The sequence below is a fragment of the Diuraphis noxia genome, unplaced genomic scaffold, assembly GCF_037042655.1.
Source record: "Diuraphis noxia isolate RWA-SAM2 unplaced genomic scaffold, SU_Dnox_SAM2 contig0005, whole genome shotgun sequence".
Classification (NCBI taxonomy): Eukaryota; Metazoa; Arthropoda; class Insecta; order Hemiptera; family Aphididae; genus Diuraphis; species Diuraphis noxia.
Genome location: NW_028301715.1, coordinates 17,084,885 through 17,095,643, shown reverse-complemented (window position 1 = coordinate 17,095,643; position 10,759 = coordinate 17,084,885). Strand labels below are relative to the sequence as shown.

Genomic DNA, 10,759 nt, shown 5'->3' with positions numbered 1-10,759 from the left:
AATTGATACATTATATACGTATTATAACCATTAACCACCGTATAATGATATTTATGCTCTACATTAGTAATGTACTGTAATAGTCTGTAGTAGATAAGTGACTTATCTAAGATAACAAAATGGAATTATTACTAGGTACACTTCAAAAATAGCTAGCTCCAGGCGTTCGATTAGGTATTACTACATGAACCTACGGTACAACACTGCAGTGTCGCGTGTCGTGTAGTGTTGACATAGGTGGTATACATTATAGTTTCATTATATTTCAATAGTTACTTATTTTTACTTGTTCATAATGCCGAAAACACCATCAACTAAATTAAAAGATTTAATTTCACAGTGGATTCAACCATTAAATAAAAACAATATAAATTTTACAACTGATGGCACAACTCTTTTTTGTCAAGTGTGTAATAAAAATGTACCGTGCATTAAAAAGTCTCAATTATCACAACACGTCGATACATTTTCACACCAAGAAGCTCAAAAACGTAAGTTAAACACTTCAAAACAATTGTTTTTATCAGAATCTAACTCTAAAAAAAATGTAAATGAATTTTATGAAGATTTATGTTTGAGTCTTGTTGCCGCAAATATTCCGTGGTATAAATTGCAAAATCCACAATTTCGGGCATTTTTAGAAAAATATACTGGCAAACATATACCCGATGAAAGTTTGTTAAGAAAAAATTATCTATCACTTTGTTATAATAAGACTTTATCCAGTATAAAAAATGAAATAAGCAATAATAATATTTGGTTTGCTGTTGATGAGACAACGGATATAAATGGCCGTTATGTGGCGAATTTATTGGTTGGGATATTGAAGTCAAATCATCCGACTCGTTCTTTTCTCTTAACATGTAAAGTTTTAGAAAAGACTAATCATTCTACTGTGGCTCGATTTGTGAATGATGGGTTAAAATTACTGTGGCCCTTGGGCGGAAATGATGAAAAAGTATTGTTGATGCTCTCAGATGCTGCACCGTACATGGTGAAAACGGGACAGTCACTAGCAGTTTTCTATCCCAACTTAATCCATGTTACATGTGTAGCTCACATGTTTAATAGGGTTGCAGAAAGGGTTAGAGAAATGTACCCAGACATAAATAAATTAATTAATAACATAAAAAAAGTATTTCTAAAATCTCCATACCATGTACAAGTGTATAAAGAAATTTTACCAGATATTCCGTTACCCCCTGAACCAGTACTAACCAGATGGGGAACGCGGTTGGAAGCTGCTATTTTTAACTGTAATAATTTCCAAGGTTTAAAAAAGTTATTGAAGAATTAAGTAGCCAAAAATCCCCCAGTCAGTCAATACTTAAATGTAAATCAGTTTTTGACATAGAAACCATACAAAACGATCTAATATTTATTAAGGCCCATTTTCTTGTTCTCGTAACATCCATCAAAAGTTTGGAAAAGTCTAATGTGTCTCTTGTTGATTCGATCAATCTAATTGAAAATACAATTGGTCAACTTCAAAAAATACCCGGAGAAAATGGAAATAAAATAAAAATAAAAATTGATCAACTTCAACAAAAAAATCAAGGGCTCATCATTTTGAAAAACGTAGCTAAAGTTTTGAATGGAAATAATGAAGTTCAACTTATAGACAATTTTTCACCGGCTATGATTACTGATTTGCAAAATGCTCCCGTGACTTCAGTTGACGTTGAACGTTCATTTAGCACGTATAAAAACATACTAACAGACCGTCGTACAAATATGACACCGGAACATATGGAGCAAAATATAGTTGTTAACTGTTTTCAAAAATTTTCGTAATTAAAAATACCTTATTGTGATTAATATAATTTAAAAAAATCATTTATATCAGTTTTATATTATTTGCTTAATTTTGTTGCATATTATGTACCTATTTATATCAGTTTTTTTGTATTACGCGTTTAATTATTTTACATATAAAAGCATATTTTTAGTTCAAGAGAATATATTAATAAAAAAGCATATTTATGGCATATTTTATTATGATTTTTAAAGAATATTGGAAGAATATTTTCAACTTTTTAAGAGAATATTAGCATCTTATTTTGGCTATTTTAAAAGAATATAATTCCGGCCCCTAGTTATAAATTATAATCATATTTTATTTCTTCAAAACTAGAAAAAATATTAAATATCAGGAAATTAATGAAAATAAAATTTTGATACGTCTATATTTTCAGAAAAATAAACCCTACAAAATGGCTATCTTTAATATTTTTGGAAATCATTAAATAAAAAAATATATCTTTTACATTTTTTTACAAAAAAATTAAAATAAATTAAAAACTGAAATAATTGAAGTTCTTATCCCTCTGAATCTTATTATAAAACCAGAATTTTAATACCTCCATTATTCCGTTAGATTACAATTGGTAAATTCTCGCGGGACACCCTGTATATGTATTCTGTAACATATTGTTGCATTAAACGCGAATAAAATACGGAAAAATATGTTTTCCATTTTTCTAAATCTTTGAACACCAAAATAATCATGTCTTACTTTGTTTTTTGTTAATTTATCTCAAGTACTTTGAATAATTGTTAAAAGTATTTTTTATTTTATCATCAATTAAACTAAATACCTATATGTATTTTTTTAATGACAAATTGCCCTAAATGCGAAAAATATAAATATTTTTAGTGTTTCCAAACAGATTATCATACTATCCTAGTTCTTATCAGAATCTTACATTATAAATGATACGTTTCACAGAAAATAACTTAGGTTGTTCTTAGTATGTATCAAAAAATATATTGATAATACTTACCATCATCGACTGAAAACAATATAATGTTTAATTAACTTACAAAGTTACAACTCTCTAAATATATCAATTTTTCATAAATAGATAATATGCATATTTGCTATTCATAATTATAAAAATCCTAGATTTTAAGAAAAATAGTAATTCAAATTACCATAAAGTGTATTCTAATTGTAATAACTAATTTATCAAATTATATTTTACGATACAGTGAAGTCAATCAATTAAATAAAACTACCTTTCAAAATTAGTTAAAACGATATCTTGACACGTACAGTAGATATTTTGGACTAGTTCGAGAATCCAGGAATAAAGTTAATATTCTCCTGTAGTGGTTAAATGTGCTTAATTGATAAACAGAATTAATTTTTTTTTTTACAGAATGTAATTTCGTTATGCATTTATGAGATGAAGAAAATAAGAAATTGGGAATGTCCATCGTCATTTATTGTTTTGTTTGTCGAAAAGGTATAAAATTTAAGTGAACTTTTAATTAATGAACTTTAAAAATTAGTTTGGGCCCTTAATTAGTCAACAATTTATTAATGTAGTAGTTGGGTTAATCATGAACCTAAATGAATTACAATTACTGTATATCAGTGTTTCCAAACCGGTGGTCCGTGGGGTAGTCATAGATGGTCTGCGGTACCATAGATTTTTTCTTCGATTTATATTACAAATTATAATTTTTTTTTTTTTTTTAATAGTGAAAAACATCACAACTTTTTGAGGCTTTGAATATTACCATATACTATTCATACTACAATCCTATTTACACCATTCAACATAATGTCTTTATTGATTTAAATTTAATAACAATTATATAATATTTTTTGTAATATATTTCTATAATAACTGACAATGTCTCAAAATTTCAATGGTTACAGCTTATATAGTAAATTCATCATTCCGTGTTAATATATCATTAAATAATTTAACCAATTCAATTTCAATATTTAGTAAAATTACATTACTACAACGTATTATGATGCATCTCACAGAAATAAAACATTAATAAAAAAAAGCGGTAAGTGAATGTCGCTCTGCCGTACATTAGGTGGTGTGATAGACCTTTGACTAGGGTAGGTTAGATTTGAATGCAATGATAGGTATCATTGTATACGAAAAACGATTCTGAACGGAAATGATTTGTCAGTCAAGGATATATTACATTTAAATATTGTCATATATTCTAATTTGAAACAAATTTTTATTTTTCAATTAGGTCTTATTTTACATATGGCATGGTTAATCAATTTTTTCAAAAACATTGCATGTAGTTACCATAATTCATAATACCTTATATTATCATAGATATACATAGATATACACATACTTGGTTTGAGGATAAATCGTTATCGTTACGCAATATCATAAAAATTTAAAACTCAAACGCTCAAAACATTTTTACTATAATGATTAATGACGCTTCAAAATTTCTCTATAGCTACTTGAAGGAAAACTTATGAAAAACTTAGTGTTGAATTTTTTAAATTAAGATATAAATACAAACAATTTTATGAATTTTGAACTACAAAATAATCTGCAAATATTCATGGTTTTTACAAATTTTTGTCAATATTTGAACTTGAAAAAAAAATTGTGCCTATGTATTCTTATAATTTTTTAATCACTATAAGAATAACTTATGAGGAACATTGTATTAAATTTCAAGTATTTTGTTGTGGTCAAAAAAATTTTATCAACACTTTAAAACAAATTTTTCAGAAAAATTGAAAATTTCAGTTATCTATAAATATCTCAAAAAACTCAAAAAATTAAATCATGTAAAGAATATGCCAATCTAAATAACCTAAAACTTTCTAGTATCTACGACTTATACTTTTTGAATAATTACAAATATTTTAAATCGTTTCAGGATAAATCGTTATCGTTAAAATATTTCGTAAACATTTAAAATTCAAACGCACTTAAAAATTTTTCTATAATGATGGTCGACAGTGAGTTCTCTGTCCGACACGGAACGACACACGGCCCTCACACTCCTAACACGACTTTCATTTTAAGTGTACAATCTTTATTGTTTTTTTTTCGTGTTGATCATTTTCTTGCGGTTGTATTTTTCAACCACCACAATAAAAGAATCATAATACCGCGAACGGTTTGTGTTTTTTTTTCTTCCACCACTTCCTACGCCAGTGACACCACTGACCCACGCGGCATCCGTCAAGGACCGCCACAACGCTTACAAAAAAATGTGACGATTTTTAATTTTTTTTTAGCTACAATAAGAACAACTCATAAGGTACCTTAGATCCTACAGACACTTCAAAAAAAAAATATCATAAAAATCGAAAATTTCAGTTGTCTATAAATAACTCAAAAAAGTCAAAAATTTATGAAAATTAAACTGGATATAGACAACACTATCATACACATTTGGTGAAAATTTCATGTATTTAAAATGATTAGTTTTTGAATTACAACCGATTTGGTCGAAAACTAGTTTTGCGTAAAAATTCCCGTTTTTCTATCACTTTTTATTTGTTTTTCTCGATTTTTTTGAAAACTATTGGAAAATATTTACTTTTGACCTCTATAATGCACCAAGGATATTCACTTTTATGTCAGAAACCACCCCCAAAGTTTAAAATTGAAGCATTATTTCGACTAGTTATGCTGTACACAGACACAGCGTTGTAAATCAATACATTCATCACTTCGTTCAGAATTTAAAATAAAAAACCAGGACTCTAAATAACTCTATAGAAAGTTCAAGTAATTGCAGAATATATTCAAAATGTAAATAAAATTGATACATTAGGCTAATTATTCAGATTCTTCATCGATATTTTATATTGAGCACAATTTGTATCACAGACTTACTATAGCTATCTGCAGTATCGATATACATCCATGCTACACTCATCACATCTTCTGAATTAGAAGATTTTCAATACATATACATGTATTTTATAACATAATATTGCATTAAAAGTGAATAAAATATGGAAAAATATGTTTAAATTTTTCTAAATCTTTGAACACCAAAATAATCATGTCTTACTTTGTTTTTTTTTAATTTATCTCAAGTACCTACATTTAATAATTGTTTAAGGTATTTTTAATTTTATCATAAATTAAACTAACTAGGTGTAATTTTACCTAACCAAACAGATTATTATACTATCCTAGTTTTTATCATTTTTACATTATAAATGATGCGTTTCACAGAAAACAACTTAGGTTGTTCTTTTAGTATGTAACAAAAAATATATTGATAATACGTACATTTAAGAACTGAAAACAAAAATGTTGAATTAACTTACAACTCTTTAAGTATATAAATTTTTCAAAAAATAGATACTATGCATATTTGCTATTCATAATTATAAAAATTCTAGATTTTAAGAATAATAGTCATTCAAATAATTGCTGTAATATGTATTCAAATTTTATAATAACTGATTTATCATATTATATATTACGATACAGTGAATTCAATTAATCAAAAAAACTACCTATTTAAATTTTTCAAAACGATATCTTGACACGTACAATAGTAATTTTGGACTAGTTCGAGAATCCAGATATAAAGTTAATATTCTCCTGGTTTATTATTGTGCTTAATTGTTAAACAGAATTAAATTTTTTTTTTTACAGAATGTAATTTCAATATGCATTTATGAGATGAAGAAAATAAGAAATTGGGAATGCCCGTCGTCATTTATTGTTTTGTTTGTTGAGAAGGTATAAAATTTAAGTGAACTTTTAACTAATGAATTTTAAAAATTAGTGTGGGTCCTTAATAAGTCAACAATTTATTAATGTAGTGTTTGGGTTAATCATGAACCTAAATTACAATATTACTGTATATCAGTGTTTCCAAACCGGTGGTCCGTGGGGTAATCGTAGATGGTCTGCGGTACCATGGATTTGTTCTTCGATTTATATTACAAATTATAATTTTTTTTTTTTTTTAATAGTGAAAAACATCACAACTTTTTGAGGAACCGTATAATATTCTAAGCTGTATACGGTTATTCCATTTTACCGTAATATAAGGTTATCTTATCGTTGTTGATGCTGATTAGTGTCATTAGATCATAACGACCAATTAGTATTTTCAATTTTTTAGTGTATAGACTGTAGGTATCAGAGTAATAAATGATACTATTATCGCGACGATCATAGTTATGTTAATGGCAAACGTTGCTTATATATTTATACTTTATGTCACATTGTCACCGATTAATAACGGTTATGGATATTTATTCAGTATGGGCTCGTTATTCGTTTGATTACCACGCATTAAATTTTTAAAGAAATTAAAAGTTTATAGTTTGGTGTTGATAAGTGATTTTTTTTATTAAACCTAGTCGGACCTGGTCAGGAATATGTCACGGGAGAAGAAATATGATGATTGTTATATTAAATATGGATTCACTGAAATTAAAATAAATCGAGCAATAAGACCTCAGTGTGTGATATGTACTGTTGTGCTTAGTATAATGATGCTTTGAAACCAGCAAAGCTACATCAGCATTTGCATACGGTTCATCCTACTCTCAAAGACCGACCACACGAATTTTTTGAAAGAATGTGTAAAAGCTTAAAGAATATGAGACTTGTACTAAGTTGGGCAAGTGTCACATTGTCACAAGTACTAACTGCATCATTTTAAATCTCCCAATTGATTGTTAAGTCAAAAAAAGCACACAGTGTCGGTGAAACATTAATTAGGCCTTGCTTGATGCTAATAGCTGCAAACGTTTTCGATGAAGATGCCAAGATAAAGATTCAAATCATGCCACTGTTCAATAATACAGTAAAGGCACGAATTTGAAATATGTCATACGATTCATCGGCAAGCGTCAGCTACAAAAACATTACCAGAAGAATTAGCTTATGTTTTGAAATTAGCAATAAAGTTGGTGAATTTTCTGAACAGCAATCACATAACAGATAACACGTATTTTCAAAAACATTTTTTGTTGAATTGGGCTACGAATACGACACATTACTTTTTCATACAGAGGTTCGCTGGCTTTCTATAGGAAATATGATAAAACGGTTGTATGAATTAAAGGAAGAAATGATAATATTTTTAAACAAAAAGGATTCAGAGTTGCATGAAAAATTTTGTGATATGAAATTTGAATTACAACTTTCTTATTAAGTAAATATTTTTGAACACTTAAATAACCTTAACATACTACTTCAAGGTTCGAGACACAAAACCTTGGAATTTAGATCAAATATTTTTATTTTTGAAGATAAAATTCGCGCATTTGTAATTGTAATATGCATAATTAATCTATGGATGAATAAATTCAAGAATAATAATTATGCAGCATTTCAGACTTTCCAAACTCTTATCAACGACGATCAATACGCTGATATTAGAATCAAAATTCACCGTAATATAAAAAAAACACATGTAAAAATGACCCAGAATATCTTCAAGATGCTGTCATCGAACTGCAAAACTATACTCTGAACTTCAAAAATATGTTTGATTCTGGTATGAACCTTGAGGAATTTTGGTGCAGAAGTGCAACATTACATATTCAACTCCGGGAAATCGTATTACATTATTTACTAGTATTTTTATCTACATACTTGTGTGAACAATGGTTTTCTAGTCTACTTGTAATCAAAAATAAACAGAGGAATCGCTTGGACGTAAATGACGACATGCGTTTAGCTATGAGCAACATTCATCCGAGAGTTGAATAACTGGTCAAAGTAATGCAGTCACAAAAATCACACTATGTACATTATTTAGACATTTAGTATAGTTATAGTATAGTAATAGTATAGTAATAACAAATAATAATAATAGTATAGTAATAAAATAATAAAAATAAAAATGTTGTGTATTCTTGTTTATGAAAAAAAAAAGCTCTTCCTAGTTTTCATAAAATTGAGGTGGTGGTCCGCGATCTATACAATATTTTCAAAGTGGTCTGTGGTGGTAATAAGGTTGGGAAACACTGGTATAAAGGGTATTGTTTGTTACAATCGAACATTAAACAATAAAAACAATAAAATAACAAACAAGTGCAACGGATTTTTTTCTTTTTGACTTATTTATAGTACCCTGTATTTTTTTTTTTATATGTGTTACAATGTTATAGCTTATAACTAAGTGTTAAGGATAGATAGTAATACATAATAAATAAATTTTAATATTATAATAGTAATATTCCTTAAGGAGATTCGATACCGCTGCGATTTCTAACAAATTATACCTATTTTTTGCCAAGTGTATTGGCTGTTCTAGTAATCGGAAACAAATTCCGAAAACATATCTAAATTAGCTATAAAGTCAACTTGAAATCAACTTTTCAACATTTTTTAAATTGATCACTTGAAATCTTCAAATTATAATTTGAAATTTTGAATTTTAACAAAAAATAATGTATAATTCTATAATTTTTATATACATGCACACAAATTTATAATCTATTAATTTACAATTTTCATTCCCAATTGTTACTGGCTTAGGACTGTCAACAAATAATCATCGTTGGCTTGGTTAAACATTTTTTTCTTAATTTTATGTGTGCTAAATTTATAATATACTGAGATAAACATTAGTTGACATATTTGTTTTTCATCTAAAAATAATGGTAATAAATTATAATAATAATTAAATAATCATATCATTCGTATCGTAATATATATTTTCTAATATGTAATTGTTTTAAAAATTTACATTTGATAACTATCACAATAACGTGGTCCCGTTGCTTGCAAACAGCTATTCGTTGATATTAAGTATTGATTTTTTATTTATAAATTCATAATATACCATATTATACGAGTATATTATGAAAATTGTGGATTAATTATTTATTTTTAATTTAATTAACTAACTGTAAAATTGTGTTTGAAATTTACTGGTATAAATAATATACAACATTTTTAGCTAAATCAACTTTTTATTTCAATTTTGAAAACAATTTATTTTTTGAATTAATAGTTATATTGCATATATGTATATGAAAATTATAGAAAATATGTATTGTATACATTATTTTATGTTGTACATAAAATATTATGCATAGTATATACACACATCATTTGATGCGCAATTGTGTTGTAATTAATCAGGTCAAAAGAGGAAAAAGTGCACAATCATGTTGCAAGCATATTAAACACTCAGTCATGATGTATTTTATAGATATATTGACCCCACAGGATGTGAATATGGTAGGTTCTTCTCGGGACATCAGATATACCTGGGTAAGTCTGATGTGACTTATTCGAATTCTATTGATACTGGTTTCTATTTTTCTGTTTGAAATATTATTAGGTGAATCTATTGTTTTATTATATTAAGTTTAGTATTTTATTTAGACCAGAGATTTTGCTGATATCAGTTTTACTGTGCATTTATAGTCCTGAGCAGAGATGTTGGCCATATTACCCGTGGGGACTGTTGATGCTGTGTTTTTGGTAAGCAGGTAAACACTTTCATTGCCTTTTATTGATGAGTGTGCGGGAATCTGCATTAATTTAACTACATTTCCTTTGGCGTGATGGGCACTGGGCAGAGATGACGAGATGGATTTATTTTGATATGCCATTGGTTTGTATGTGTGTTTTGTTATTTTTTGTTATATTTGTTGTTGTGCTTAGGGAATCACTTAGAATGATGAAGCTGTTATTTTGTTTTTTCAGTGAATATTCGAGAGCTTAACCTATCTTTGATTTGTATAATTTGAATGGCCATTGTAAAAAAATAGTAATATCTGATATAGGATGTATCTACTAAGACAAATGTATCTCATAAAGGAATACTGTGTAATAGTTGTAATACTATACAGTGGCGTAATTTGGCCATGTTTGTGGGGGGGATATTACTAGTATTACTATATTACTATATTAGTTTATTATTATAATAGCACACAAATATGAGATACGTAAAATAAAAAAACAAAACAATTACGTACAGTTTACATCTATAAGTTAGAAATAATATTTAGTTGACAATATTACATTTATAAACA

General features: G+C 27.4%; 1 long non-coding RNA gene across 1 annotated transcript; it reads left to right on the top strand.

Moving 5' to 3' along the window:
* Nucleotides 1-391: 391 nt before the first annotated feature.
* Nucleotides 392-10,434, top strand: LOC149054975 (uncharacterized). The gene is made up of 4 exons (XR_016192043.1): nt 392-491; nt 3,162-3,248; nt 6,405-6,491; nt 10,149-10,434. It is a non-coding gene; the product is annotated as an uncharacterized LOC149054975 (long non-coding RNA).
* The last annotated feature ends 325 nt before the right edge of the window (nt 10,435-10,759 follow it).